Below are 27856 nucleotides of genomic sequence, written 5' to 3' on the forward strand. Positions count from 1 at the left end.
AAATCCCTAAGGTAAAATAAATCATTCTATGTTTTTTTCTTATCAAGAGTTTCTATATTCTGTATGTTTTGTATAATGTATGATACACTATGAAAACTTACTAAATGTTAAAATAATTAGAATTTATATTACATATATGTACACAAATTGAAATTTTCATTCCCTTTTATTTTTCTTCACATTATAGAAAATTTGTATTAGGTAATTTACATTAGGCAATTTAGAATTTGTCTCATCAACTGAAACTTTGAAGAGTGTATTCAAGTGAAAATAACAAAATCCTTGTGTTTTTAGCAGACTTTGACATTGACCCCAGTAATATTTGAAGTCCTTTTGAAATACCACGTCAAAGACACCATCATTGGCTCTGAAGAACAAGAAAATTGCCTTCAACAACTCCAGGAAAAAGCCTACTACCCCAGCCATGGCACCTCCTCCTTGCCGCAGAAAAGTTCCAGCAAAGCATTTATTTTCCCCACCCCACAGTGCAGTGGAAATGAACCCCAAGTATATCTGAAGGAGTAAGCACAAAACAAGTTGTCCTGATGAGTGACCCTAAAAACACAAGCCACCTGATGGAAATCTCTGGGGAAGTGAGTGTTATGGGATAGTCGCGGGAGAGGATTCTTCCTTCTTGTGAGCCTCTCTTGGAATGGGAAGAATAGGAAGTTTCCACCATGTGATATGAGGGAATATGTTCTAATCACTCTCACCCACCCAAGAGACTCAAATCCACCATAGTGCTTAATCCGTTTAGCTTTAAGTTTATATTTTTTAAAATTTTTAATAAAAATGCAAGTGTCCTAAAACTTTAAGACTCTGTGCCTGGGAGGGTACATTACTGGGCAGTCTCTTTGGAGACCTCAGGTAGGTTGTGGGGTGGGAGCAAAGGGCCAGCCACTAAGACAGGCCAGCCTGATATCTTTCTCTTCCCTCCTTCCTCCCCAAGCTCAAAGACACCCAATTTAAACAGAAAAAGTTGAAGAATGTTGTGCAAATATTTTTTCCACTACCCTCTCCTAGAACCTATACTAAAATGATCTGGATGCAATAGCTAATTACGTACAGTAGCATGTAGAATAAATAGGGTTGGTGTAATTTCTAAAGATCCAAATACTGAGACAGAGAGAGATGTGATAAGCTGTCGTCATGATCCTACAGCTTATCAGTGTTAAAAAAAAAAAGAGGGAAAAAACATAAGAAAACCTGAGAAACCATTTGGTTCATGGGTCTCACATGTCATTGGTAAAGCTTGTTTAAGGGACAAAATGATGGAACTTTTAGTTGAGTTCTTCATTAAAACTTATTAGCATTCTTTTATTTTCCTCTGGAGGGGCCCAGGTGACAGTTTGCACTTCTTATTACCTGGTGTCCCCACTTGCTGAGTACTCCTTTGCCCTGTTTCAGGGCGCAGATGAAATCTATCTTCTGTCTTAGAAGACACGGAGGTGGGGGGAGAATCAAGTTTAAACACTAGAAAAATGAAAACAGATGCGTGGAAGGGAAGACAGGCTAGTGGGAGTGGAGAGACCGGAAGCCCTTCCCAGTGCTGGCAGCATCTGTGCCCCACTCCTCCCCAGAAACCCGCCCCTCAGCCTCCCAGGAGGGGCCAGCCTCACAAAGGGGCGCCAAGCAGGGAATAGCGCCTCTTGAGAGGGAAACCTCCCTTGGAAGCCTCAGCCAGGATTTTTTCAATAAACCCTTTGCAATTAATTGTAAGAGCCTGTGGGGTGGCGGGGCGGGGTTGTAGTAGGGATAAGACGGGGAGTCCAATCTTTAAAAGAAGTGAGAAGAAAAGCTTAGACCTTGTTTGTTTGCAGGCACAGAGAGCAGCGTTTGCGAAGAGCAGCCGGCGGGGGCGATGGCGTGAGCTGAGCAGCGACGCGAAGCCAGTCCGGGCGGGAGACTGGACACTGGCCGCTCTTGTGGACGCGGCCTGCCCACAGCAGTCAGGCCGGCCATCCATCACCCGCCGCCGAGGGGCTACCAGGCCTGAGCCGGCGCCTCCCCGCCCAGACACTGGCCCTCAGCAGGGGACTGACGTCAGCGCCCCCGCCCCCGCCCAAGTCAGATACCCAGTCCTGCGCCTCTGGCCTCTGGAGACGGCGGGCGGCCGCCCCCATCCCGCCTACGCCCGCGTTTCCCACTCAGTCTTCATGACCTGGGAGGGAGCCCTCCTCTCCGAATAAAATACCCTTCCTTAACTTGCCCGTGTAACGCAGCTTCTCACAGGAAGCCTCCCGACCTGTTTTTACAGCGGAATGTGGAGTAGTGAGAGGAGGTAACTTTTCTTGTGACACAGGAGGAGCTTGGCCAGGAGGCTATTGGTCTTGTTATTGGAACTGTGTGTGCTCAGCTGGGATGAACAGTGCTGAGAACCCTGACAGGCATGCAGGAAGCACCAGAAGAAGGACCCGAGAGTCATCATGGCAGGAGGTGGGCTCACTCACATAGTTCTCACTGCACACACACAAGATTTACACCTCTCAGGCTTGTTCACCAGAATAAATACCAACTGGAAAGAAAACCTCCACAATGTCTGCCAATGAGCATTTCATACAACTCCCAAACAATTCCTGGACATACTTGTATGGGGGGACACCAGCCCAGAAGCAGAGGAGGGGCCAAGTTATGCCAGGAGCGTCGTTGCTCTGCCTTTGTCTAGCTTGTCTTACCTGCTGAATGTACCACAGAAGACAGCAGGTTTGTGGATTTCAGCCAGTGCCAGGATCCTGGCCAAACTAGGCAAAGGTGCTGGAGGACACTAACCTACGCATGGCTCTCCTCCCAGGGCTCTGGGGCTGTGAGGAGGAGGGTCTGCATTTCGGGGAAGCCTGGGCACCCTGAGACAAGGTGGCACCACAAGGTGCCTTGACGTCCTGACAGGAGGTCTCTGGACATAAAGCAAAACAGTGAGTGGTTTGTTTGCTTTGGGTTTTTTTTTTTTTTAATCAGTACAATTGGGCTTTAAAAAATTGTTGTAACTTCTTCAAAACTGTGTACCAGTATTTTAGAACTCTCTCTTAACTGTACCCTATATTGTTTCTTAAAACCTCAAACAGGCATCAAAGAAGTGCTGGCATTTTCCCCTGCACTTGCCATCTGATCACAGATGAGTTTTCACAGACATTTTACAACCATCCAATGTGATGTGAATGTGACGCCTGCCTCTTCTCCTGAAGACCAAATACTCCCAAACCCACCTGCTCCACTGTCCAGGCAAATGAGTACATGTGCTGATTCAACGAGCTTTGTTTTTGAAACACCTTAAACACTAGAGTTCATTCATCCAAGTACACTGATATATTAACTCAAAGTAGTAAAAACCTCATTTTTATTGTATTCGTAGTGGAATTTCTGGCATTCAGGAAAAACAAGATATTAGCTGCTGTGGGAATAGGTTTATATGTAAGACCGAGTTAGCAAATCTATTTTGTTGAGGAAAACTAAATTTATGGAGCTGATTTCCTTCAAACTGTTCAAAATACTCAAAGGTCCTATCTCTATTATCCAGTGCTTAGAAAAATCTCCATTTTGAAGACAAGGCATTTCTGGGCTACAAGGATTTCAAATAGCCCATCTGGCTTTTTCATACTTTGGTTTAGGGGTTTTTATTTTTGGTGAGGAAGATTGGCCTTGAGCTAACATTTGTTGCCAATCTTCCTCGGTTTTTTTTTTTTTTCCTCTCCAAAGCCCTGATACATAGTTATATATCCTAGTTGCAGGTCATGCTAGTTCTTCTATATGGGATGACACCACAGCATGGCTTGATGAGTGGTGCGTGGTTCTGCGCCCAGGATTGGAACTGGTGAACCCTGGGCCACTGAAGCGAAGTACACGAACTTAACCACTTGGCCATGGGGCTGGTCCCTGGTTTAGGTTCTTATCCATGTAAGATTTAATAGGAAAAGTGATTTTTGAACAAGAAAGTATTTTAATTGAGCCTCTAAGGATCAGCAAAACTATACCAGGTATCACCAAATTATGTTTACTAGTAGCCCTCATTGGTTGAAATTAGTCTATAATTAAAGTAAAGTAAAGCAAGTAGAAATGTTTTTTTTGTACACCTCTGTTCCTCTCCAGAAACACCACCCAACTTTGGTTTGATTCTACCAAAATTCTTGTCCACATCTGACCTGGAGATCATGATGATGGCTCTTTAGGAGTAAGACCACATTTGATTCATAACAATAATATTGCAACAACAATTACTGTGTGCACTGACATTTGTGATTTTCAAAATACTTTCATTATTACTTTATTATGATGACCTTGCTAATAAATATTTTATCCGCACTTAACGTGTGAGGAAACAGAAGTTCAGGTAGATTAAATACCTTGCCCAGAGGCACACAGCTAATGAGTAATTAAACCGTCTCAAATATGGGCTTTTTGATTCTAAGTTGGGGACTCTTTCCACTACACAATAGCTCATGATTAGTACTATAGGAATCATATAATAACACTGAATAGAGCCCCTAAGTTGGCTCAGAAAACATCCCCTACAGCCATAGCCCCAGAACAGTTTTTTCAAAACCACCAATGAATATTTTATAAAAAAGTTCAGATGATTAGCACCTCTCCAGAGAGTAGGATTGGGCATGTAGGTGATGACTGAGAAGATGCTTTTTAATATGCCTGAGATGAATTCGATAATCAGTCTGATTGGGAACCACTGCTGTAAATGAACTCTTTGGAACTAGGCACATTTTCTCTTTGTCTACCTAGTATATTGTCTGGCATATGGTACATGTTAGATAGATGTTTGTTGAATGAATACTTACTAAACCCAAGGCCAAATTTTCAAAACAGCCATCTACTATTTAGCCTATGGAGTACTGTTATGGATTTAATGTTTGTGTCCCTCTTCCCCAAATTCATATGTTGAAGTTCTAACTCCAGTGTGATTGTATTTGGAGACATGGTCTTTAGGAGATAATTAAGGGTAAATGAGATTGTAAGTGTGGTGCCCCGATCCAATATAAGAAGAGACACCAAAGAATTCACTCTCTCTCTGCCGCGTGAGTAACAGAAGACTCTCCAGGAAGAGAGGCTTCACCAGGAACTGACCCTAACGGATCTTGATCTGGGATTTCTAGCCTCTAGAAAGAAAATAAATATCTGTTGTTTAAGTCACTCAGTCTGTGATATTTTGTTATAGTAACAAACCTGAGCTGACTAATACAAATGATCTAGGCCAGAGGTTGGCAAACTATGACCTGTAGGACAAATCTGACTGTTCATTCATTTGCTTGTCATCTATGTCTGCTTTCATGCTGCAACATTGGAGTTGAGTAATTGTAACAGAGTCTGTTTGTCCTGCAAAGCTGAAAATATTTACTCTCTGTCCCTTTATGGAAAATGTTTGCTCACCCCTGATTTAGGTTCTAAATGTGATTGATCCTAATGATCACCTGAGGAGATTTCCAGGACGTACCAGAAGTAACACCAGTGTTGAATGCCAGTGTAAATAGAATAGTTACCAACTAAGTAACTGAGTACCCAGAGTCACCTCACTGTCTGAGTCAGTTTGGGCTGCTATAACAAAATACCATAGGCTGGGTGGGTTAAACAACAGACATTTATTCTTCGCAGTTCTGGTAGTTAGAAGTCTCAAATCAAGGTGCCAGCAGATTCAGTGTCTGGTGAGATCCCCTCTCCTAGCTTGCAGATGGCTGCCTTCTCACCATGCCCTCACATGGCAGAAAGTGAGCTCTGGTTTCTTCCTCTTCTTCTAAGGACACTAATCCTGTCGTGGGGTCCCCACCTTCATGACCTCATCTGAACCTAATTATCTCCAAATGCCATCACATTGGGAGTTAGGGCTTCAGTATATGAATTTGGTGAGGAAAGGAGAGGAGGGGAGGAACATAATTCAGTCCATAACAGTCACCTCCAGATAAAGGTTTTGTTTCTGCATTCATTCTTGGTTTTGCTGTTACCCTAGATGGTAGGTCCTGACTGACCCTCATAAGAATGCAAATTTATGATTTCAAGAGAAACTGCACAAGGCACAGTCCTCCTTCCTTCACTAAGAAGGTACTTCTTTCATGATAGTCTCACAAAGAAATACATAAACACTTGCTAAACAGCTAGAACTTTCCAGAAACAAACATAGATATCAAATACACCCAAAATATATTTGTTTGAAAACAGTAGAAAAGGAGGATTGGAGGAACTAACTTACCAAGTAATTACCAGGCTCTCCTTAAGCTCCTCCCTCATTAATTTGGCCTCACTGACACATTAGTTTTGTTTAAGCATTACAAACCACACTCAGAGTATATGGCGCTAGATTCAGGATCTGGTCCCTAGATATACCAGCTCTGTAGCCTTGGGCAATTTACTCTAAGTTTCTTAACTTTGGTTTCTTCATCCATAGAATGGGGATAGTAAAAAGCTCTTCTTCTGTGGATTTCCTTATGAGATTTTAACAACATAATTTATTAAATGGTGATTTGTAGAAGTCCAGGATCTCAGTAAATGACAGCTTTTCTCATAAGACTACAGCTATTAAAAAATAGAACACTGTGTAGCCAAAACACAATAAGGACCCATGCCCCAAAATACTTGCTAGTTTATTTGAGGAGGAGCTATATTTCAGATTATTTTTCAGATAGCTTTTTGGGAACTGATCAGTTTACACAGATATGTCAGCCATCACAGGAACTTGGGAAATGAAGGAATTCACATGCGAAAAATAAAAAGGGTTTCAGTCAATGTGAACCTGAATGGGTATTATATTACTTCATTTGGGTCTTTTCCTTCAACACAAGTTCAAACAAAATAACTAAATGTGCTTAAAAGCCAAAATGGCCATGACCCGGCTCCATGAAGGCCCTCACAGCTCTGGTCCTTTGTGTTCTGTTCACAGGCAGAAGCATTTGACTGGCTGGACCTTGCCTGTAACTCCCTTGACTGTTAAATAATTGCTGGGGATCAACACAGGTGAGGGTGGGGAGGAAAAGGAGGAAGGAAATCTGAAGCAGTCCCTCAACAGCTTCTCCACGATATCACTGACCCAAACCATCTCTAAATGAAATAGCCCTGAAATAATTCCAAATCAGACACGTGCCTCAGCAGTGGCTTTGGACAGCCCTGTCAATCATGCTGCTTCACTGACCTGAGTGATAGCTATGCAAGCAAAGTGGATTGGAAAATTAAGGCTATCTGTTCTGGCAAAATCTGACTTATAGAGAATATTTTTAGACTTGGGGATGACGAAGGAGAGTGGTGAGAAGCCAAAAGCATCCAGATTGATAATCCACACTGATTTAATTTACTCAAAAAGTATTTCACTCATCTCTTTTTGCCCGTATAGACCATAAGTGGTCTGGGCTTTACCACAAAAGACACAAAAATACTTGTTTATTTGAGAAAGAACTCTTTCAAACTATCCTACTTATTCCTACTATACTTAGTGGAAAATGTGGGAAGATAGACTGAACAGTGAACATATCTATATCGGGCTGTCAGCCAAAATTATCCATATTCACTGGCATGTGTGTATAATCTATTTGCCTGTAAATGCCTTGAGTACATAGGCCATGACTTCTATTTCCCAGTACCTGTCTCTATGCCTAGTACAATAGTCTGCATGAAATTAATAGTAGTCACTGAATGTTGTCAATTGTCTGATATTTAGAACTATGTTTTAAGGGCCACATATACCCCCTCAAAAAGACCATATATAGTATTATAATACATTAGATCACATATATCATGTCTTTTTGGCCAATCTTCCCCCTGATACACACATAGTTTTTACTGTTTTTTTACTGTGCAGGTAATCACTCCACTTTCACCAAATACAGGAGGACATGGAAATGTGCAGCACTTGAGCACCTAAGTGGGATTATTTCTCTCTCCTCCAACATCACTCCATCTCCAAGTCTCTGAAGGCTTTCTTACAGTGGTTAAAGTTGCTTCCATTCATCTTCCAACCATAAAGGATCTACTGATTCGTTTTCTTTTGTTTTTATTATGTATCATATCAGCTTCTGCTGCTTTAGTTTATAATTACATTGTGAGGAGAAATTATAAGGAGAAAAACATTTATGTCCATATATGTACATACACACACACACACACACACACACATACACACAACATACGTAACATATATCAACCAAATATCAGCTGAAATTTACAAGGAAGAAAAATTCAGAAATATGTGAAGGTAGGTATCACTTGCAGTGTGTTGAAACACTCATATATTGTGTATACTGTTGTCATTTTAAGTTAAAATATTATTTCAACTGTTTAGGATTTTTCTCTCTATTTTTCTCACAGCTTCACCATCTTTGCCAGCCTCCTTTGCGGGGTCATATAACTGTGTGTGGACAATGGAGTGTGAGTGGAAGTGACACAGTTTCTAGCTTTAGCCCTCAAACCTTCCTTGTGATCCTCCATGCTCTCTCTCTTCTCCTACCTACTGGTCACTGCATAGAAGCCAGGGGAGGATGCTGAGGCCCTAGATAACTGGTTCTCAACCCTGGGGCAATTTTGCCCCCAGGGACATTTGGCAACGTTTGGAGACATTTTGGTTGTCACAAGTGGGCAGGGCGCTACAGGCATCTAGTGGGTAGAGGCCAGAGATGCTGCTAAACATCTTAAAATTCAGAGGATAGTCCCCCCATAGCAAACACTTGTCTGACCTAAAATATCAGTAGTGCTGAGATTAAGAAACCCTGCCCTAGACAATAGCTGACCTTTGAGTTGAAAAGAGCCTGGATCCCCCAGTGACTATGGGGATCAAGCACTTCCCAACCCACATCTCCCCTCCATTGTCAACACTTTCCTTTATCATCTCCAAATCTATGAGACTGTGGGAAATAAACCATTGTGTTAAAAACCTGAGAAATTAGTATTGTTTATTAAGACAATTGACCTACCCTCACTATACACTGGAGAAGGCAAACAGTGTGGGGGAAAATTTAGAGATGTTTTCAGACAATAGAGTGTAGGAAAATATTGTATTTTATTTTGTTTTACTTGTTTTGTGAGGCTGTATCATCATAGTAATTGAAGTCCTGATGCTGCCCCAAACGGAAGGCATGCTCAGCATGCTGGCTGGGCAACTCCCATGTGATAAAAACACACAGGCTTATCAGGCATCTGGAGCAACTAGTAAGGAAGACTTAGCTATTCTCATGCATCACACCACATCATGATATCTTCCTTCATCATTTCACTAATAGTTAGTATATATTCCACAGATATCACTTAGTCCAGAAGCTTACAAAGAACAACAAACACAAAAGCATGAGGAGGACGTACTTCCAGCAGGATGGAGAGATTGGACGGCAGCTCCCACTGACTCGTTCTGAAGCCCTCTGTACTAATGGTTTTGTTTTCCTAATCACTGACACTAAGCCTCTCTGATGATTTTCTCTATCTTGGCTTGGGGACTAAATTCTCACATATTTGTCACATACCCAGAATGTTTTGTGGTAAATCAAGGATTTAGGTAAAATACAAAACCACAATGATGAGGAAAGGGGCTACTAGCTGGATAGTTGACCAGGAAGCTTGTCAAAGTACCAAGAGCCTAGACTGAAACATAGCAATTGATCAAATAACTGAAATCACAGATTATGTACGTGAATTCTGCAGTCAACAGTGGAGTCAAAAAAGCTAAACTAGTTTTCAATCTGAGGACTTGAATGGATAACCCCCTTTTAACCTTATAGGATAAGAGAAATAAGTGCTATTTCATCCAAAGTTGTCTTAATAATAGTACTATCTCTGTATACTATGAGCTTAAAAAAATATAAACATGAATATACCCCCTTTGATGTCCTCCATTGAGTTTGCACTTCTCTTGTTGTTCAAAACATCTCTAGCAATTTCCCAGCACATCCGCACTTCACCACTTGCCTGCATGCTGCTTAAGTGTGACAAATACCCTTTACTAGTGTGACACCTCAAACCCAGCTCACACCTAGCTCCATGACAGCCTCCACCCTAGCTGCCTCCTTGGACTGACAATGCCCTACACGAGCCCTCCAGCTCCTCAGTCCATCCTCCTCAAGGCTCTCTCCAGCTAAAGGAGACTAGAAGCTGCACAACCTAAATGAACACTCAGGAGCTGAGACTATCGTAGCATAGGGAAACATGCAAGTAAACAGAGGCTTACAATAAAAGTTGTCAGTGTTGTCCTAGAGAGGCACAGTAATCACTGTGAAGAGTTATGAACCATCAAGCACAGCAGTGAGCACTGCAAAGCCCCCGATCATGTTCTCATTTGAGGAACTGGAGAAGCACCTCTCCATGCTGCCCATGCAGTCCCTGGAAGGCTCCCTGGAGGAGAGGGCAGCCCAGCTGAGCTGAGGAGAATAAATGCCTGTGAATCAGGTGGAAAAGTTGGAAAAGGAGGCTCCAAGCACAGAGGGCAGCCTGTGGTAGGACACGGAAGCAAGGGTGAGGATGGCATTTACAATACATGTTTCAAGACTTCTTACTTAGTAAAAGCAGTTTTTACTTTAAGATAAATGATCCCAAGGCTTTCAACCTTCTGACTGACTTTCTAATTCATTGACCATCCTTTAGACCAAGGTTGTCTAAATCTGTTTTATCTTAATTATTTATCAGTAAAAATCAATTGAATTAACTTACACAATATGCATAATTATCCATTTTAAAGTATGTGCATGTACTATTGTATTATTATATTGCTTATATAAATAATGTATGCACCAAATATTATTTTTAAAGGATAAGATATATACATTAAGAGAATATCTAGCATTTTCTGCCCACATCTCGGTTTATCCTTTCTCATAGACTGAAAGCTCCGCCAGAGTAAGGATGAAGGCAGTTTTGTTCACCATTGTGTCCCCGTGCCTCATACATGCCTGATACTTGGCATGTCTTCAACAAATATGGATGAACGAATAAGTGAATCCAGCTCTTCACCAGAGATTACAATAGCATTGAAAGTAAAGCCGTGAGTAGAAAACATCTAACTTCTTTTCATGAAACAAACACCAATAGCAGTAAAATCTTAGAGTCTTTTGTTATATAAGTTACAATTTGCCTTATTCAGAGAAATGAACAACCTTAAGGGCCATCAATAAAATCAGTGGGAAGCAGTAGGACAATGTGAGAAAACAAAGTACCTGACTCCATTTTCTTGCGTTTCCAGCACAAAGAGAAAATTAAATTTACTTCCATATGTTTTATGAACTGTTCTTCACTAAAAATAATATATTTTATCAGAAAACAAAATGATTGATGAAAGACTAAAGGACCACTTTAATTCCTGCATCTTGGGTTGAGTTGGCATCTGTGCCCACTGCGCCAGCAGAGCCACCCCTCTGACTCTCCAAAGTCCTCTGGGTCAACCCCTCCTTCCCCGAGAGTACTCTTCAACCCAGAGGCAGTCGGGGCCTGCGCAGCCCAGTCTGCATGTGTCAGAGAGGAATTGAAGCAGAGCAAGTGCATTCTAGTTGACATTTTGTTTCATCTCTACAACTGATGGCTCCTGGAAGCCATCTGTTTTCTGGCTAGAAGGGTGGATTTCTTGAGGTTAGGGCAAAGGTATATCAGGATAAAGAAGGCAGAGTGTACCTCTTAGACCCTAGCCAATTCACAGATGTCCCCTCTCTCTAGACTGTGTTTGTCCCCACACAACCTCATGTTTGTTGATCATCTCAGCAACACATGATTTTGGAAAAGAGAAAAAAATATTCCCCAAATAGGGCATTTGCCACAAATTCTTACACATTTTGACCAAACAAAGGATTCCAACCATGAGCCACAATAAAGTCAGATAAGCAAGGATGGCCCTGCATAGTGCCCGAGGCTCTGAACCTCTGGGAGCAGTGTCCTCTTCTCTGAGCAGTACAGAAAGGCCTTTAAGACACAATGAATCAGGGAGATCTCCAGTGAGAGCAAGTGGCAGTTTTATTCTTATTTTATCTTCAGCAGGATGTTTTCATAAGGTATGAGACACATTTGTTTTGATCTATGACTTTGTTAAATAAATTCACCCCAAATGAGTGCCACCAAACTGTATCTGATTCCCAAGAGGAGAAAAGGCCTCAGTCACCACAGTAGAATTCTCAGGTGACCAATCGCCCTTAGAAAGTGAGAGTGTTCAAAGCTTTGGCAGGTCCAACAGCAAAATTAAACCCTATGAACTAATTATCCACCCTCACAGAAAGGGCAGGGCTTCGTGGGAAGTGCATAATCCGTGGCTTGCTGTGAAACACATCCAATAAACAGGTTTCACAATCTCCAGGAAGCCAAGTGTCAGGAGCCGTGTGTGTGTGTGTGTGTGTGTGTGTGTGGGAAAGCTGCCCTATGGGTGAGGTGAGTGGCAAGGCGTGGGTTCTGAGGGCTGGGCCCAGTGAGCGGCCAGGTGACAAAGCGGCACAGCAGGTTTCAGCTCCCAGCAGGCTCCCAGTCTATGGAACACCCTGGGAAATTTTCTCACGCTGTTGATAGGATGGGAACCTGGCACAGTCCTTATAGCCTAAGTCCATTCTGTAAAATGACATTTATTGGGGTTCTTGCTTGATTAATTGTAATGCATGAAAGTAATACACATTTTAACACAGTTTTGAAAAAATGAAAAAATACATAGAAGCACAACAAAACACTTGATGGTTAGACCATTCTGTTTGCTTTAGAACATTTTTATTTTATTGAGCACTAGGAGCACAGGAGCTGGGAAGCTAAGCCTTGTTAATGGTTTTTAAAGTAACCAAATCATCTAGTCAGATTTATGTGTATGTGTGTGTGAGGAAGATTGTCGCTGAGCTAACATCTGTGCCAATCTACCCCTTTTTGCTTGAGGAAGATTGTCGCTGAGCTAACATCTGTGCCAGTCTTCCTCTATTTTGTTTGTGGTTCACCGCCACAGCATGGCTTGACAAGCAGTGCATAGGTCTGCACCTGGGATCTGAACTGGCAAAGCCCAGGCCGCCAAAGTGGAGCGTGCAAACTTAACCACTACGCCCCCGGGGCTGGCCCCAGTCAGAGTTCTTTTTTTACTGAGCCTCAACCAAAGAATCTGGGGCCTGAAAGAAGGCAGGAAGCAGGACTACTTGGAAACTGATGCCACTGTGATTTTTCTTTCTATTCCCGTATAGTTCGCTTTTCCAGGAGAAAAATACGTAAATATTATATATTAGTTTATTATATATGTATTATTTTATTATATATTTTTATATCTATTTGTCTATGTACGTATATATGTACATGTTATTTAAAGAGAAAGAAATTTAACTTGAGTTCGACAGCACTTTTAAATCTATTCCCTAGTGACAGCTATCTTGGGGGCAGAGTGAGAGGGAGAGCTGGGAGGACATGACACAGCAAGTACAGTGAGTCGTCTGGTGGCTCATTACTAAGCGCCTTTTCCCAAAATTCCTCAGTCTTCTTTATCAACTTATTGCTTAAAAAATGGAATCATCAAACATTTCATTTAATCATTCTACACATATTATTGAGTGCCTGCTGTGTGGCAGGAGTTGCCCCAGGCTCGAGGATTACTGGTGAGGGAGGAAAAGCCCCTGTCTTACCCTGTAGATGTCCATCTGTGTGGGAGCCAAGGGTGCATCAGTGGATGGCAGGTAGGAGAGAAAGTAGACCCCTCCCAGTCCACACACAACACCTCTGACTCCACCAACGTCCCATAGAATGTTTGCATTAAAAACACCTGCATTCTTTAAAATATATATGAATAGCATGTTACAAAAAAAAAGGTGAATAGACTTGGATTTGAATCCAAGTTCTTCATCCTTGGATCTAGGCTAAGATAAGAAGAGATTTGAGATCTTGTGACCACTTTTATGTATAAATTCCATTAGGATTGGCCAACAAGTCAGTTTTATTTATAGAGTGTCAGTAAAATGGATTCTGAACAGTAGACAGAAAAATATTTGATCTTTCCCACTTAGCTCATAACCAAAATCAATTTAAAACAAAAACCAGCAGGGTACTACAGATCAAAGGAGTGATCTTCACTAATAAACAGTGGAAATACTAATATGAAAGTTATTACTGAAGTACAGATGATTTTTAAGCCACATATTAATATTGTCCTAAGCCTTATAGAGGAAAACAAAATAGGTTTAATTTTTTTAAATATTGATCAACTTCTATCATTTTGACCAACACATGCATTGCAACAAAATAATACCAAATCTTAAATTGATTACTCAAGAAATTATCTTTTTTCAAAGAGCTACAATCTAGGTTTCCGAATCTCACATTAAAAACTAAACAGTTAGGGGCTGGCCGGGTGGTGCAGCAGTTAGGTTTAGACGCTCCACTTGGGCAGCCCGGGGTTTGCTGGTTCAGATCCTGGGTGCAGACCTATCTATGCACTGCTTATCGAGCCATGCTTTGGCAGGCGCCCCACATATAAAATAGAGAAAGATAGGCACAGATGTTAGCTCAGAGCCAATCTTCCTCAAAAATAAATAGTTCTAATTTAAGTTTTAAAAGTATGTTTAAATATAAACATTTTTTAATATAAAATAAAAACAAATTTCCACAGTCATCAGTTTTATGACATGTGCTGATAGCAACTTTAAAAACTTATTTTTGAAGCATACAGTTGTCTGTGAAGTATGGATTACCACAACGCTCTTAAGGCTCATTTGTTTGTTTGTTTTACAACTTAGTGAATACATGGTACAATTGGATATACCCAGCCTTGAAATTTCCCAACCTTTTTGATTATTAACTCATACTGGAAAAATAAATTTAGATGACTACTAAAAATGGGTCTATGACACAGTTGCTAGGAGTTCCTACAGCTCTTTCCTGCATGGGCATTGCTGCTAAGACAGCCTGACACTTTGCCTTCGCACAGTGGCCAATTGCTTACAAGGCGGAATCCCAACAGTTGGCTGTGGCATTGACATGTACGGTGCTCAACGTTTTCCCATATAACATGAGAATCCCATAGGAACAAGTCCCCAGCCTGAGATTTTTTTTTAATGAATCATTCTTGCATCTCAGCTCTACCACACCCGCAAGATAGCTTGATGTTAGCAAAGTGTTATTGCAACAAAAAGAGGGCAAGCATGACCTCCCCTGGCTCATTAGGTCCAAGTCAAACAGCAGGATAGTCGTACCCTTTAGTCCTGAGCCCAGTTTGAATTTTGAGACTTCCAAGGAGGCCCAACTTGGCAGGTAGTCACTCTGGAAGTGTGACATTTTTGGAAAGGAGGTTCTATCATCTGATGATAAAAGGCTTGGGTGCTGTGTTATGGGATCCAGAGCAAGGAGTGTGTGATGTGTTCAGGGTGCCCTCTCTCAGGCACAATGACATAGAACCCTTCACTATTCCAGCTCCTTCACTGTAAGGGGCCAATCATGTCCCAATGGGCCCTGAGATCACCATTGTTCACACAAAGCTCCCAGGGTGCTTTCCCCTGATGATCAATTTACTTCAGGTTTTGACTGAGTTTCAGGAAGGGAACAAACTAAATTGCTCAATTAACCTCTCCCATTAAAGCCATTTTATTTTTCAGTTTTCTAAAAATGATAACTGACTTCTATTTAAAGTATCATCAGAATAATGTCTTTACCCAGTATGACAACTAATTATATTCTGTTCTTTCTATTTTGTCCTCTGCTGTCAAAAATGTTGATTTTCAGAATAAGACCAAATGAGGAAAAAAATGTCATTTAAGAACATAAAGGTAGATGTAAAATGCAGCCCAAGCCCGAACAGGATCCTTGACCCTCATCATCCGACCCTGTGGATCGCACCACACAAGTCCCACTGCTTCATGTATCAAGCAAGCCAGTCTCGTGATGAACATTGATGAAGCCAAGAGTATTCACGGGCAATTTGAATTTGGCCTTGGCCAGCTCTGAGCATGGTCCTAAGTACCTGCTGCTGAATAGGTTAATGAGTTACAAGGATCAAATCTCTGAGGGCCACCAAGGTACAGGGAAGTGGGAAGCAGTAGCGATTAAATGCACCATGTCAGGAGAGAACCTGTTGTCTTCTTGTTTGTTTTTTTGGTGAGGAAGATTGGCCCTGAGCTAACGTCTGTTACCAGTATTCCTCTTTTTGCTTGAGGAATATTGTCGCTGAGCTAACGTTTGTGCCAGTCTTCCTCTATTTTGTATGTGGGATGCCACCAAAGCATGGCTTGATGAGCAGTGTATAGGTCCACACCCGGGATCTGAATGAGCCAACCCTGGGCCACTGAAGCAGAATGCACAAATTTAACCACTATGCCACCAGGCAGGCCCTGAGAACCTGTTTCTTACTTTTATTTTCTTTGAGGAAGACTGTCCCTGAGCTAACATCCATGCCCATCTTCCTCTACTTTGTACATGGGACACCTACCACAGCATGGCTTGCCAAGCGGTGCCATGTCCACACCCAGGATCCAAACTGGTGAACCCCAGACTGCTGAGAAGCGGAACGTGTGAACTTAACCACTGCGCCACCAGGCCGGCACTCCTGGGAACCTGTTTCTTAATAAACTTTTCTTCTTAACCTGTTTCAGATAGTGAATCAATTAATAGTAGTTAAGTTTAAAAACATATGTTTTTGCTTTTGCAAAGTTATCAGCGTGGGAACTTTCTTCAAATTCTACTTTAAACCATCTTGCAATGCCTCTTCTCCTCAAAATGTAAGTCAGAAGATATCTTCCTAGGAGATACGATGAAATAATGAAAAGAATACTGAGCTGAGAACGGAGTTCTAGCCCTTATTAACTGCCCAACTTTGGGCAAACCACCCACATTTCAGGACCTTAGTTTCCCGCCACATAAAGTGAGGTGTTAGATGAGGCGATGAGGCTTCCAGCTTTCTCACTGAATGGCTCTGGACCATCTACAACACGTTGCCTGGGGTTCTTGTTAAAAACACACATTCCAGAACTTTTAGCAGACTTAGCAAATCAGACTCTTGGGGTGGGGTCCTGGGATCTACATTTTTGGCAAGCTTCCCTAGTAGTTCTTGTGCACACTAACATTTGAGGACCACTGCTCCACAAACTAGAATTGAAGATTCGTTTAAACTATTTCCCACATGCCTGGTGCTTATTCTTTTCTTCAGAAGAACTCTAGGTTTAATCCCTTCCCTACATCCCAAAACTACTGCCGGAATGTGCTAATCCTAAATCAGGAGTACATCCTTTTGGTTAAAGGGAGAATTAGTAATTCATCTTGCCTGTAAATAATTCTATAAGGTGTTAATAGACAGATTAATACACAACTTTCTTCCTGTTGTAATGAGTAATATTGAAAAAGAAATACCTTTCATGGAAAATATGGACAGTAGTTCAAAGGTTTCATGTCAGAAAAAAATACTTTGAGTTTTTCTTTAAGAGAATGTTTTTGGGATTTATTTGCTATGAATAGGCATAATGTTCTCCATCAATTTTCTTTTTCTGAGAGAACCTTGCTCTGTTCAGTGGTTCTTAATGAAGTTTAGGACTGCTCTAATATACCCTACAGTTGAAAGAGAAACTGCATTATCTGAGGATTGAAATGCCAGAGTATGCCCCCAGAAGACCTGGAACTCTGCTACTATCATGCCAAGATGCCTCCAGAGTCTCTGGTTCTGTGCCTCAGTTTCCCTACAGGGAAGAACTTGACTGGTTGGGATTTTTGTTGTCCAGTTAAAGGAACCTTTTCTGATGTCACTGTTTCCATGGGGAGACAGGTATATAGCTAGATGAAATTACAGGGAATATTAAAATTCCTTCAAAAGTAGGGACATTTCCCTGAAAGACTAAGCAAAGCCTGCAAGGAAGCTCCTCATTCATGCTTGTTTCACTACACAATTTGTTGACGTGATGAAGAGGTTGAAGAAACAGGACAAGATTCTCATTATTATCTGGCTATGCCCATATGCTTCTCAGAGTAATGATGACCAGTTTCTATGCCTTCTCTCCATCAGCCTTCTAAGTGCTACCTCTCTGGGAAGTCCATAGGGAGGTCGTTTAGATGACTCTGTGGAGCATCTCCCCACACAATTCCCTGACATGGATGCTCCTGCTGCAGCTTGACTTTCTCTTCCTCTTCAGCTCTCATCAGCAGAGTTTCTTGAATCTGGCATCTTCTTGCCCAATGGGCATCCCTTCTGGACTCCAATGTCCATTTGAGACTTTAAACAGAGAGACTATGAATTGCTGTTCCACCAACCTCTCCCCACCCACCATCATTTCTCCCAACTCAGATAGAAAAAGGAGAACATCAGTAAAGCTTTTGCCTAAGCAGACATTGAATTGGGAAATTGAATGGTAGTCTTGGGCTTTTTGTAAGTTCTCCAATCCCTCACTTGTCTACTAGTCTGGGAGGAGGAGAAGGTGTTATATGAAAGGAAGAAAGTAAACTTTTGTCACAAATGCCACCTTTTCCCCATGACCTACGGCCCCAATGATGATGACTTTCTCATCTCTCTACTCTAACCACCCCACCTCAATCATTTATATGAGAGATGTGAGAGAGGAGAGAAAAGTGGAGCAGAAGTGGTGGTAGGAGACATGGTCTGCCCCCAGTTAGTAACCCTGGCACATGTGTCTGGCTTATTTAGATGTTTTGCTCTGTCTAGACTGTAGGAGTTAACTAAAGGGACTTAGTGCCAATTAACCTGCTACAGGGAGGTGGAAAGAGAAAAGCATTTGATACACTCCAACAAGTAATCTGATAACTCAAAGATGTTACAGATAGAAAGACTTGGGAATTCCATCAAAGAGGATCATATCATACATGAGCTCAGTCCCATTAATTTACATAACACTAGGGTGGGGTTTCTTAACAGCAGCACTATTGACATTTTAGACCAGAGAATTCTTTGTTGTAGGGGGCTATCTTTGCATTGAAGGATCACTCCCCATCCCAGTTGTGACAAGCAAAAGTGTCTCCAGGTATTGCCAAATGTCACTGGGATAGGAGATAGGGACATCGTTGAGAAGCCCTGTAATCAGAGGACTGGTCAACTAGCCAACATCAACTGGGCTTATGTTGAGAAGGAGAATCATTGTTTTGTTTATTTATTTTTTAACCCTTATTTAAAGGATATTTTCATGTAGTCAAACTCTAATTCTTCTTAAAATAAAAGACTACTCTGAAAATCACCTAGAAATTATCACCTTAACAGAATGGCTGGATATAGAGATACCATAAATGATGTCACACTATTTCTATAGATTCATATGTCATTTCTTCTATCAGAAACTAACTAATTTCTGTGATTGGATTTTTGACCAAAACATCCAACAAGTCAGGGAAGGGAAACCCTACTGTGTGCCAGGCTCTGTGCCAGCCAATTTTACATATGTTATCCCACCTACTCCTCAGAGATAATTATTCCTTTCTTTTCAGGTTAGTGAAACAAGGCTCAGAGATATTAAATTATGTTACCCCAAGGTCACACACCTAGTGATTAGAAATGGAAGTTAAATAAGTCTGGGGGTGAAAGTCATGTAACTTAATGTCATAGTCCCATCTTTCTCATGGTCACAAACATTTATTTCCAGAATGGTGCCTATAGACCTGTAGCCCAAGGACCCTCAGCAGTGAGTCTGCCACTTCACCATTGACTTTGTCCTGATTCTTTGTAAGCCTTCCAGAAAGTTATGGAACTATTTCTAACCACCACTCACTACAGAACTTAAGAACAACATAACTGCCTCTATAAATTGAGGGGCTAGACCAGATGACATCTGTGGACTATTCAGCTCTAACACTTAACATGTGATTCTATTCAATTTTATAACTTTATAGGACTTAACCATTGTTGCTGACGTCTTGGGTTTGTTTTGTTTTGTTTTTGTTTTACATTATTATCTAGTCTCTTCAATTCAGATTAATCTTTTTTACCCTACCACATCCTAATTTAATCAACCAGTTCATGGCTGATTGGCAGTTTCATGGGATAAACCTGCGCATGGCTATGTTTCCATATCTGGAACCAGCTGTCAGCCACCTCTGCTTAGAACAATGCAATGACTCATGCTGAACAAGCATGGCCCTCCACAAAGGAAGCAATCATCCTACAATTTTTTAACATGTCTCATTTGTGATTATAAGAATTGAGCAAAAAGATAGGGCAAGAGGAGATAGCAGAGTTTTCAAATTTGTTTGCTCATTTTCAATAAACAAAGAACACTTCAAATAAAATTTAATTGGGAGCCCAATGTATTAAACAGTCCAACGTATTCAAACAATGTATTGAAACTGGTTTAGGTTAAGCTTTTTTTTTTTTTTTGAGGAAGATTAGCCCTGAGCTAACATCTGCTGCCAATCCTCCTCTTTTTGCTGAGGAAGACTGGCCCTGAGCTAACATCTGTGACCATCTTCCTCTACTTTATATGTGGGATGCCTACTACAACATTGCATGCCAAGCAGTGCCATGTCTGCACCCAGGATCCAAACCAGTGAACCCCGGGCTGCCGAAGTGGAATGTGCACACTTAACCACTATGCCACCAGCTGGCCCATAGGTTAAGCTTTTGGGATGAAGGCCAGGAGACTTACTTGGCCATATTTTTGCCTCCTATACTGATTGTCTTTTGAAAACTTTCCACAAAAGTCCTAGGACTTCAACAAACACTATTTTAAAACTGTAGCACTTCTGGAAAGGTGAATAAGGACCTCCAAAGATCCACTCCTACATAAAAGCAAAAAGAACACTGAAAAAGAAATTAAAATCACCTTTTTGAGAACTCTGGAAATTATCCAAAGGATTACAACAATCCAAGGAATGTTTATTCAAGAAAAATGGATGAATCTCAGTAAGAATAGTGAGCTTTGTGGCATTTTAACTTGTCTTATTCCAATCTCCCTTATATTGGTTTCCTATTGCTGCTATAAGAAATTACCACAGGCTTAGCAGCTTAAAACTGCACAAATTTATCATCTTGCATTTCTATAGGTCAAAAATTCGACATAGGTCTCACTGGGTTAAAATCAAGATGGTGGCAGAACTGCATGTCTTTCTGGAGAATCTTGGGGACAATCTGTTTCTTTGCCTTCTAAAGCTTCTTCAGGCTGTCCTAATTCCTTGGTTCATGGCTTCCTTCAATCCTCAAAGCCTCAAATGATGGGTTTAGTCTTTCTAACATGACATCACACCAACCTTCTCTTTTACCTCCCTCATCCACTTTTAAGGACCTTTGTGATTACACTGGACCCACACAGACAAATCAGGATACTTTCTGTTTCTTAAGCTCAGCTAATTAGTAACTTAATTTTATCAGTAAACTTAATTCCCTTTTGCCATGTAACATAACATATTCATGGATTCTAGGGACTAAGAAGTGAGCATTTGAGGCAGAAGCACGTTATTCTACCTATCATATTTCTCTTCTGAGCTTTGAAGTAGGATTGAAAATCACCAACTTTGCAACTATACTTGCTATGCCACAGGAGGGGGCAAAATGGATTTGGAGTTCTCCAAAAAGCTTCATTACCAGTTAAGTGTCACTATTTGACTTGTCTGATAGTTCTCTGAAAAATTCTATTCTCAAGGTTTGTCTTCATTTGCCCTGACTTAGTGCTTACTCTATGTAAACAGTCCTATGCCCAGGATATTTGTTTAAAATAATCAATGGCAATTGTTTAACATTGCAGCTTCCTGATGCAGTAGTACCAGTTGGGCAAACAGACTCACCATAAAACTTTTAAAGGAAGACCTGAGGTGTAAGATGTATTTGAAAAGCTCTGACATATTGCTGAGAAATGAGAATGCTGTGTGCATGTGCAGGGCTGTGTGCATGCTCAGGAAAAACAGGCAAAGGCCCTAATCTGTAAACTCTGGATAATCTACAGGCCTTGAGCAAGTAGGAAGTGAATACTAAAGCAGAATTATAAACTGCCAGAGTATTGAAAGCATGCCCCAACATCCACAAAGGGCCTCTCAGTAAATAATGAGAAACTTACTGGTTTAAGGCATTTAAGAAAATCTCTGTCCAATCATTAGCTGAACTGAGCAGATGTGAGTGGCCATGTATGATCAAGAATACAGCATTTACAGAATCATTTCAGGAAAATCACTTAACAAACACACAGAAACAACAAGAAATTCTTGGATGAGAAAGAGGAAAAGGGACTCTGATTTCCAGGGTTTCCACACTATATTGTATAAAAAAGACATACTTTTCAACAACAACAAAAATATAAGACCTGCAAAGAAATAGAAAAATATGGCCCATACACAAGGCAACAATCAGTCAATAGAAACTGTCCTCTGAGAAGGCCCAGATGTTGGACTTAGAAGAAAAAGACTTTAAAACAGCCATTTTATAGATTTTTTGAAAAAACTAAAAGAAACCATATCTAAAGAAGGAAAAGAAAGTATGAGAATGTCATCTCACTAAATAAGGAATATCAAGAAATAAATAGAAATTATTTTTTAAAAAAAGAAATTCTGAATTGAAATATATAATCAATAAAATGAAAAATTCACCATAAAGGCTCAAGAAAAAATTTCAGGTGATCAAAGAAAGAATCAGTAAACTTGAAAAAAGGCCAATTGAGAGTATCCATCCTGAAGAATAAGAAGAAAAGAGTGAAAAAAGAACAGAGCCTTAGAGACCTGTGGGATACCCTCAAGTGTAACAACATATGCATAATGGGAGTCCCATAAGGAGAGAAGAGAAAAAAAAGAAGCATAAAGAATACTTGAAGAAATAATGGTTGAAAACCTCTTAAATTTGATAAAAAATATTAATCTATACATCTAAGAATCTCCATTGAGTATCTCTAAATAGTATAAACTCTAAGAACTCCAAACCTAGACAAATCATTGTCAATCAAAGACAAAGAGAGAAGCTTGAAAGTAACAAGAGAAAAACAACTCATTACATAGAAGGTGGTCATCAATAAGATTATCAGTAGACATCTCATCAGAACATATAAAGGTAAGAGAACAGTGGAAATTCAAAGTGCTAAAAGACAGTAAATATCAACCAAGAATTCTATAGCCAGCAAAACTTCATAAATGAAGGAGAAATTAAGACATACTCAGATAAACAATAACTGAGAGAATTTGACACTAGCAGTCCTGCCTTACAAGAAATACAAAATGGAGTGTTTTAAACTGAAATAAAAAGACATGAGACAGTAATTCAAATGTATATGAAGAAATAAAGAGCACATGAAGAGGCAACTACATAAGTAAACATAAAAGACAGTATAAATATATTTTTGTAACTTTTCTCCTCTAGCTGATTTAAAAGTTAACCATATAAAGCAATAATTATTAAACTGTGTTGGTGGGCTTATAATCTATAAATATGTAATTTGTATGATGGTAATAGCACAAAGGAGAGTGGGAGAAATAGAGCTATATTGAAACAAAGTTTTGTGTTCTATTGAAATTATACTTGTATATTTCTGGATTGGATAGTTTTAAGTTATGATGTTAATTTAATTTAGAGAAATCACAGAGAAAATAATGCAAAATAGATATGGTAAAAGAAATAAGGAGGAAATCAAGATGACACAATAGAAAATGTCTATTTAACATGAAAGCACTAATGGAGGAAACGAAGAACAAAAAAATGCATAAGACATAGAGAAAATAAATAGCAAAATGGAAGATGTAAAGTCTACCTTATCATTAATTGCATTAAATGCAAATAGATTAATCACTCAAATCACAAGAGAGACATTGGAAGAGTGGATAAAAAAGAATACATGATCCAATTATATACTGTCTACAAGAGATACACTTTAGATTCAAACATACCATTAGATTTAAAGTAAAAGGATGGAGAAAGATATAATTTGCAAATAATAACAAAAAGAGAGTTGGAGAGATTATACTAATATCAGACAAAATAGACTTTAAGACAAAAATATTTACTAGAATAAAAAGATATTAATAGTGAAAAAATGATCAATCCATCAGGAATATAAAACAATTATAAACATCTATGCACCTAACAACAGGGCCCCAAAGTAAATGAAGAAGAACTGACAGAATTAGAAGAATAAATCAACAACTGCACAATAATAGTTGGATATTTTAATACCCCACTTTCAATAATGATTAGAAAACTAGAAAGAATATCAACAAGAAAATAAAAACCTTGAACAACACTATAAACTAACTAGACCTAATAAACTCCACCCAGCAATGGGAGAAGATACATTTTTCTGAAATCCCCATGGAACTTTCTCCAGTATAAATCATGTGTTAGGCCATAAAACAACCATCGGTAAATTTAAAGTGTTTACAAATCATACAAAATATGTTCTCTCTCAAAAAAATCAAATTAAAAATCAATAACAGAAAGAAATTTGGGAAATTCACAAATATGTGGAAATTAAATGCACAATGCTAAGTAATAAATGGGTCAAAGAAAAAAAAACTACAAGGAAAGTTAGAAAATATTTTGAGATAAATGAAAATGGAAACATAGCATACCAAAACTGATGGGATGCAGTTAAAGCAGTGCTCAGAGGAAATTTATAGCTGATGTATAAATATCTAAATGTTTAAAAATGTTAAAAAAAAAAGAAGAAAGATCTCAAGCTAATACCCCAACCTTCCATCTTAAGCAACTAGGGGTAAAAAAAAAACTAAATCCAAATCATTGGAAAGAAGACAATAATAAACACTAAAGCAATAATAAATGAAACGGCAAATTAGAGACAATCAACAAAACCAAAATTTACTTCTTTGAAAAGATTAATAAAATTGACAAACCTTTAGCTAGATTGACCAAGAACAATGGCGAGAAGACAAATTATTGAAGTTCAAAATGAAACGGGGACATCATTATAAAAATAAAAAAGTTTATAAGAAAATACCATGAAAAATTGTATAAAAATCAGATAATCTAAATAAAATAGATAAATTCCTAGAAAGACACAAATTACCAAAACTGATTCAAGAAGAAGTAGATAATCTGAATAGAAATATAACAAGTAAATCAACTGAATTAGCAATTTTAAAATTTCCACAAAGAAAAGCCCAGAATCAGATGGATTCTACCAATCATTTAAGGGAGAACCTTAATACCTTCATACCTTAGTACCTATACTTCTTGAACTCTTACCAAAAATAGAAAAGGAGGAAAAACGTCCCAACTCATTCTATGAGACAAATATTACTCTCATACCAAAACCAGACAAAGATACCTCAGGAAAGAAAATTACAAGCCAATATCCCTTATGGAAATTGACACGATGCTCAACAAAGCACTAGCAAACCAAATCCAGAAACCTATAAAAAGTATTATATACCATGCCAAGTGGGAGTTAACCCAGGAATGCAAAGTTGATTTAACATCCAAAAATACATCAATAGAATACACCATATTAACAAAATAATGGACAAAACCCACACAATTGGCTCAACATATGTAGAAGCACTTGAAAAAAATCTAACATACTTTCGTGATAAAACTCCTCAATAGAAGGGAATTTCTTCAGTCTGATAAATGGCATCTCTGAAAAACCCTAAGTTTATGCTTAATAGTAAAAGACAGAGTGATTCTCCTTAAGGTCAAAAATAAGTTATGGATGCCCACTGTCACCACTTTCATTTAATGTTGTATTGGAGGTTCCAGACAGGGCAATTAAACAAGAAAAAGAAAAAAATGTCATCCAGATTTGAAAAGATGCAAAACTGTTTGCATTCACAGATGACATGATCTTGTATAGAGGAAATCCTGAGGAAAAGACTACACGAACTAATAAATGAGTTCAGCAACATTTCAGGATGCCAGGGCAATAAACGAAAATTAATTATATTTATATATATAGCAAAGAACAATCCAAACATGAAAATAAGAAAACAATTCTACCTACAACAGCATCAAAAAGAATAAAATACATGTGGGAATAAATTTAATGAATGAAATTCAAAATCTGTATACTGAAAACTATAAAACATTGTTGAAAGAAGTTAAAGAAGACCTAAATAACAGAAAGGTATCTCATGATCATGGATCAGAAGGCTTTGTTTTATTAAGGTGGCAATACTCCCTAAATCGATCTATAAATTCATTGCAATCCTTGACAAAATCCCAGCTAGCTTTTTTGAAGAAATTGACAAGTTCATCATAAAATTTATATGTAAATGCAAGGGATCCAAAGTAGCCAAACATACTAAAAAAGAAGAACAAAATTAGAGGACTCACATTTCCTGTTTTTAAAACTTATGGCAAAGCTACAATAATCAATAGAGTGTGGTATTGGCATAAGAATAGACATATAGACCAATGAAAAAGAATTAAGAGTCCAGAATTTAACCCATACATCTATGGTCAATTGAGTTTTTACAAGGATGCCAGGACAGTTCAATGGCGGAAAGAAGAGAGGTTTTTTTGTTTTTTGTTTTCTGTTTTGCAACAAATGCTGCTGGGACTGGATATGCACATGAAAAAAATGAAGTTGGATCTCTACCTCACAACATACAAAATCATCTCAAAATGTATCATAGACCTAAATGTGAGAGCTAAAACTATAAAACTCTTAGAAGAAAACATAGGAGTAAATTTTCATGACCTTGGGTAAGGCATGTGGTACCTTTATTTCATTTTGATGTCTGTGTCTTGGATGGGATGCCAAAAGCATGAGTGACAAAAGAAAAAAATAGGTATATTGAACTTCATCAAAATTTAATACTAGTGTGCTTCAAAAGTATTTGTGTGTCAAAAAAAGTGAAAAGACAACCCACAGAATGAGAGAAAATATTTGCAAATCATATATATGATAAAAAACTTTCATTGAGAATATATAAAAATTCTTGCAACTAAATAGTAACAAGACAAGATTGAGTAGATATTTCTCCAAAGAAAATATACAAACAGGCAAAGGCACATGAAAAGATGTTCAACATCATCAGTTGTAAGGTAAATGGAAATGGAAATCATAATGAGATACCATTTCACACCCACTCAGATGGTAACATCAATAAGGCAGACAATGATAAGTATTGGTAAGGATGTAGAGAAATTGGAAACCTCATACATTGCCTGTGGGATTGTAAAATAGTGGCACCATTTTGGAAAACAATTTGACAGTTCTTGAAAGTTAAACAGTGTAGTGTTATCATATGACTCAAAAGTTCCATTCTCAATACGTTCCCATGAGATATTAAGCATAAGTCCACATAAAAACTTGTACACAAACTTGTGTTCACAAGGTTCACAACTGCATTCTTTGTAACAGCCAAAATATGGAAACAACCCAAATGTCCGTCAACTGATGAATGGATAACCAAAAAATGTGGTATATCCATACAGTGGAATATTATTCAGCCACTGAAAAATAATAAAGTACTGATACATGCCATGGTATGGATGACCTTGAAAACATTGTGCTAAGTGAAAATGTCACATATTATATGATCACATATATATATGAAATATCCAGAATAGACAAATTATAGAGACAGAAAGTAGATTAGTAGTTTCCAGAATCTGGGGGAAGGGGCTATGGGATTTCTTTGGGGTTGATAAAAATGTTTTAACATTAGCTAGTAGTGATGTTTATGCAACTCTGTGAATGTACTAAAACCACTGAATTGTATACTTTGAAAGGATGAATTTTATGGCATGTGAATTATCTCTCAATACAGCTATTATTTTTTTTAAATGTTGTTCTAGATTTTGATATGCCAAAAGGGATAATTAAAGTTACAAAAAATTACCATGAAAAGCTACAAGAATTCTCATATTTAAATGTGACTGAAAATTTGGGCTTCAGATTAATTATTATGGGTTAAGCTTTTAGTGCATGACACATCAGAAGTGCTATATGGATGTTAGCTATTGTAATTATTATTACTGTTATTATTATTTTATCTGCTGTAATGAACCATAGCTTCTGCAATAAATTTGATGTTGGCTTTTCACCTGGTGCCAGATGTATTGTGTCAAGCTGAGAACTGCATTTCCCAGAATTCCCTTTCC

The 27856-nt window shown here is 39.0% G+C and overlaps 2 long non-coding RNA genes across 11 annotated transcripts in view; one reads left to right on the plus strand and one right to left on the minus strand.

Moving 5' to 3' along the window:
* The window catches only part of LOC103558111 (uncharacterized), a 167707-nt gene that overhangs the window by 31340 nt on the left and 108511 nt on the right, over window positions 1-27856 (minus strand). The window contains exon 1 of one of the 9 annotated variants that reach the window (XR_546651.2): window positions 1806-2021. The exons of 7 other annotated variants lie outside the window; for them this stretch is intronic. This is a non-coding gene — a long non-coding RNA (uncharacterized lncRNA). Of the gene's footprint in view, window positions 1-1805; window positions 2022-27856 lie in introns of those variants that run through there. One more of the 9 variants, XR_011543093.1, reaches the window with a different exon arrangement.
* LOC139085070 (uncharacterized) lies at window positions 1551-27798 on the plus strand. 2 transcript variants are annotated; one of them, XR_011543094.1, is made up of 4 exons: window positions 1551-1715; window positions 1821-2912; window positions 10786-10948; window positions 15619-27798. It is a non-coding gene; the product is annotated as an uncharacterized lncRNA (long non-coding RNA). The 2 variants fall into 2 exon arrangements; XR_011543095.1 differs by having other exon boundaries at window positions 16263-27798.

The sequence above is a fragment of the Equus przewalskii genome, chromosome 8 (genome assembly GCF_037783145.1).
Source record: "Equus przewalskii isolate Varuska chromosome 8, EquPr2, whole genome shotgun sequence".
Taxonomy (NCBI): Eukaryota; Metazoa; Chordata; class Mammalia; order Perissodactyla; family Equidae; genus Equus; species Equus przewalskii.